Source organism: Magallana gigas, chromosome 3 (assembly GCF_963853765.1).
Source record: "Magallana gigas chromosome 3, xbMagGiga1.1, whole genome shotgun sequence".
Lineage (NCBI taxonomy): Eukaryota > Metazoa > Mollusca > Bivalvia > Ostreida > Ostreidae > Magallana > Magallana gigas.
In genome coordinates, this window is record NC_088855.1 from 29,552,234 (window position 1) to 29,557,801 (window position 5,568).

A 5,568-nucleotide genomic window follows, 5' to 3' on the forward strand; every position below is an offset into this window, starting at 1 on the left:
TAAACAAGAGTTACCTCGCGTTTCATGTCAATCCATGCAGGAATATATTCTCGATTAAAAATAAATTTAGTGCATAAATTTATTATTCGTTGTTTTTATCTTTATTCTTGTACTCGATTTTACTTTTTCACAATTTTATTAAAAATTTATAGATTTCCGGTACAGCATAACCAAGGAAGTCGACGTTGCCATGGGTATTTCACACGAGTTAATGGCCGCGAAAGCTTCAGATGCTGAGTGTCTTGAAAGAATGAATGCCAATAGAATTTCTTCTTAATGGTATGTTAGCATAACACGATAAACGATTAACTATTATATTTCTGATATTTTTTAGTCTTAAATCAGAGCGTTGCGCTAATTCTTTGTAAATAAACTGGTTACATGTTAGCATTTCTGCCCCAACATGCAAGGCGAAAATTTTTTTTTTAATTGGATTACGGATTTTTTATTAAAAAAATTGGGTCGGTAGGTCGAAAAAAAAAAAGAAAAAAAAACTGGCAAACATGATACGTGGGTTCTTTCACTTTCAATAACTTCTGACACCACTTTACAGGCCTCTCACACCCGTTTTTTGGTACTGGGGCTGGGGCCAGTGGATTGGGAAAAATGTGACGTTTTGATAGAAATTGGGAATGTTTTTCCTTGCTTTATGTACAGTCTCCTGAACAAAAAACTAATTAATTGGATTTTTATAAAAATTAATATTTTTTTTTTAAATTATTTTTAAAACTGGGAACATGTGTGTATGATAATGAGAAGAAAAAAAAGTTTATTCACAGTGTGTATTACAAATTTGTTAATGAAGATTTAAAATTTCCAAAAAGGTTTTTGTGTAATTACTATATGTCAAATGCAAAGAAAAAATGATTTTTTTTTTAATTTAAAAAATAATTATCTTATTGTTTTAATGTAAAATTTTATCTATTTTTTATACCTTTTACAGATAAATGTTTTTTGATTGTGTAAGCTTAATGATAATATTTATAAAATCAGTCTCTGTACTTCTGTGTATTTGGGGTATTAGTCCAACCCTCTGACCCACTTACTACCGTTTTGTAGAGGATCTGTCGTGACAAACCTTTTTATAATAATTTTAGCATTTATTGCAGAATTATAAATTATTAACAGCTTATCAACTAACTGTAATATCATGATTTAAAGTAATAAACATCGTTTTTATTAAAATTACACTGTCTCTATCTGAGGAAATTCTGGCTAAGTTACCGATCACAAGAAACAGTTTACAACGCGGTAGTGTTGCACATCTTCACAGTGTTTTTATGACTGCTGAATATACATGATAAATATTAAGAATAAGTATGGTTTTCTTTTAAGGTACATTATTTATTTTAGGCAATCTCAAATTGAGAAAACACACTCAATTTTGGGAAAAAAGATGCCTTTTTCACGTTGGGAATGGGGCCGAATATCGGCCCCAATTAAAAAAAATCGAGAGGCCTGACTTGCCCCACAGTATGTGTGGGACAACACTGTTTCAAGGTCTTAAACGACAGTTTAATGTAATTTTTGCAAATGACAGATATGTGAAAGTATGCCATTTAAATGATAAAACACAAACCACCATTAGACAACATGGCACGTGTGTGATATAGAAGTAACTGAAAGTGTAAAAGTTAAGGTATTTTTTTCGTGAATGAAACCAATTTATGTGGTTTTTATTGATATTTTTCACCAGTCATTTTATTTTATTTTTTGTATTTCTTTTAATTTATGTCGGTCAGTAAAAAAAAATTTGGAAAAGTGCATTTTATTTTTTTTCTAAAAGTCAAAAAAATTCGGTCGGCGGATCCGTAATCCAACGAATAAAAAAACGTTCGCCCAAGATAAATTATGTTAATATTTAAGGAAATTTTTTCAACCTAAACATGCATGTATGAAATTTTTAGAATTCTTTAGTGTCATTTCCCTTCACATCATTATATTTTAATAATAAAATGCAATATTTATCAGCGAGTCTCCTATAAAAAGCAAACCCAGCTGTACCATCATGATGACAAACTAAATCAAGACAGTCTGACAAAGCTAAAATGCACGTACATTTACTACGTATCTTTAAATAATTATAAACAAAACTAGCAGTTGTGATGTTGTTAAATATTTGCTTTGTGACCCTTTGTTCAATTTATTTCAGATTTAATTTAGCAGTCTGTGTCATGGTGTTCAACAAGAAAAATGTATTTTCCTGCATGAACAAGACTCTCATTCTGAAACCTTATTGAATTGTGGTACCAGTTGTTAACATCCCTGGTTTTGCCCAAATTCTGGGCCAACCCAACGGATTAAAAAAACTGATTTGAGCCACATGTTAGGAAAGAATTCCAGAATGAGACTTGTTCATCAGGAGAGTCAGGATGAGGCAGGGAGTTGACATACCACCATGACAACACAATGGATAAAGTAATCTGACAAAATTAAAATCTGTTTACATTTACTTAGCTCTTTTAGATATAATTGATAGACGACAAAGTTAGTAGCTGTGACTTTGTTAAAGATTTGTTTTACCGTTTGTTCAGTTGATTGCAGATTAAAGTTAGCAGTCAGTGTGGTGGTGTTCAAATGGAAAGTGTACTTTGCTGCATGAACAAGACTCTCATTCTGGAACAATTTTGAATTGTGGTACCAGTTGCTAACATCCCTGGTTTTGCCCAAACTCTGGGCCAACCCAACGGATTAAAAAACTGAATAGAGCCACAGGTAGAAAAGAATTTCAGAATGAGACATGTTCATCAGCAGAGTCTGGATGATGCAGGGAGCTGATATAACATCATGATATCAAAATGGATCAAGAAAATCGGACAAATTTGAAATGTGAGTACATTTACCAAGTACTTTGGAATAATTATGAACAAGACTATCAATTGTGATATTGTTAAAGATTGGCTCTGTGGCCCTTTGTTCAATTTATTTCAGATTTAATTTAGTAGTCAGTGTCGTGGTGTTCAACAAGAAAAATGTATTTTCCTACATGAACAAGAGTCTCATTCTGAAACCTTATTGAATTGTGGTACCAGTTGTTAACATCCTTGGTTTTGCCTAAAGTTTGGGCCAACCCAACGGATTAAATAACTGATTTGAGCCACATGTTAGGAAAGAATTCCAGAATGAGACTTGTTCATCAGGAGAGTCTAGTTGAGGCACGGAGTTGATAAACATGTACCACCAAGACAACAAAATGGGTCAACACAATCTGACAAAGTTGAAATGTGAGTACCTTTACTAAGTTTTTTTTTAGATATAATTAATTGTCAACATAGGTTGTTACTGTGACATTGTTAAAGATTTGTTTTTCTGTTTGTTCAGTTGATTGCAGATTAAAGTTAGCAGTCAGTGTGGTGGTGTTCAAATGGAAAGTGTACTTTGCTGCATGAACAAGACTCTCATTCTGGAACAATTTTGAATTGTGGTACCAGTTGCTAACATCCCTGGTTTTGCCCAAACTCTGGGCCAACCCAACGGATTAAAAAACTGAATAGAGCCACAGGTAGAAAAGAATTTCAGAATGAGACATGTTCATCAGCAGAGTCTGGATGATGCAGGGAGCTGATATAACATCATGATATCAAAATGGATCAAGAAAATCGGACAAATTTGAAATGTGAGTACATTTACCAAGTACTTTGGAATAATTATGAACAAGACTATCAATTGTGATATTGTTAAAGATTGGCTCTGTGGCCCTTTGTTCAATTTATTTCAGATTTAATTTAGTAGTCAGTGTCGTGGTGTTCAACAAGAAAAATGTATTTTCCTACATGAACAAGAGTCTCATTCTGAAACCTTATTGAATTGTGGTACCAGTTGTTAACATCCATGGTTTTGCCTAAAGTTTGGGCCAACCCAACGGATTAAAAAACTGATTTGAGCCACATGTTAGGAAAGAATTCCAGAATGAGACTTGTTCATCAGGAGAGTCTAGTTGAGGCACGGAGTTGATAAACATGTACCACCAAGACAACAAAATGGGTCAACACAATCTGACAAAGTTGAAATGTGAGTACCTTTACTAAGTTTTTTTTTAGATATAATTAATTGTCAACATAGGTTGTTACTGTGACATTGTTAAAGATTTGTTTTTCTGTTTGTTCAGTTGATTGCAGATTAAAGTTAGCAGTCAGTGTGGTGGTGTTCAAATGGAAAGTGTACTTTGCTGCATGAACAAGACTCTCATTCTGGAACAATTTTGAATTGTGGTACCAGTTGCTAACATCCCTGGTTTTGCCCAAACTCTGGGCCAACCCAACGGATTAAAAAACTGAATAGAGCCACAGGTAGAAAAGAATTTCAGAATGAGACATGTTCATCAGCAGAGTCTGGATGATGCAGGGAGCTGATATAACATCATGATATCAAAATGGATCAAGAAAATCGGACAAATTTGAAATGTGAGTACATGTACCAAGTACTTTGGAATAATTATGAACAAGACTATCAATTGTGATATTGTTAAAGATTGGCTCTGTGGCCCTTTGTTCAATTTATTTCAGATTTAATTTAGTAGTCAGTGTCGTGGTGTTCAACAAGAAAAATGTATTTTCCTTCATAAACAAGAGTCTCATTCTGAAACCTTATTGAATTGTGGTACCAGTTGTTAACATCCTTGGTTTTGCCTAAAGTTTGGGCCAACCCAACGGATTAAATAACTGATTTGAGCCACATGTTAGGAAAGAATTCCAGAATGAGACTTGTTCATCAGGAGAGTCTAGTTGAGGCACGGAGTTGATATACATGTACCACCAAGACAACAAAATGGGTCAACACAATCTGACAAAGTTGAAATGTGAGTACCTTTACTAAGTTTTTTTTTAGATATAATTAATTGTCAACATAGGTTGTTACTGTGACATTGTTAAAGATTTGTTTTTCTGTTTGTTCAGTTGATTGCAGATTAAAGTTAGCAGTCAGTGTGGTGGTGTTCAAATGGAAAGTGTACTTTGCTGCATGAACAAGACTCTCATTCTGGAACAATTTTGAATTGTGGTACCAGTTGCTAACATCCCTGGTTTTGCCCAAACTCTGGGCCAACCCAACGGATTAAAAAACTGAATAGAGCCACAGGTAGAAAAGAATTTCAGAATGAGACATGTTCATCAGCAGAGTCTGGATGATGCAGGGAGCTAATATAACATCATGATATCAAAATGGATCAAGAAAATCGGACAAATTTGAAATGTGAGTACATTTACCAAGTACTTTGGAATAATTATGAACAAGACTATCAATTGTGATATTGTTAAAGATTGGCTCTGTGGCCCTTTGTTCAATTTATTTCAGATTTAATTTAGTAGTCAGTGTCGTGGTGTTCAACAAGAAAAATGTATTTTCCTGCATGAACAAGAGGCTCATTCTGAAACCTTATTGAATTGTGGTACCAGTTGTTAACATCCTTGGTTTTGCCTAAAGTTTGGGCCAACCCAACGGATTAAAAAACTGATTTGAGCCACATGTTAGGAAAGAATTCCTGAATGAGACTTGTTCATTAGGAGAGTCTGGTTCAGGCAAGGGAGTTGATATTCCACCAAGACAACAAAATGGGTCAACACAATCTGA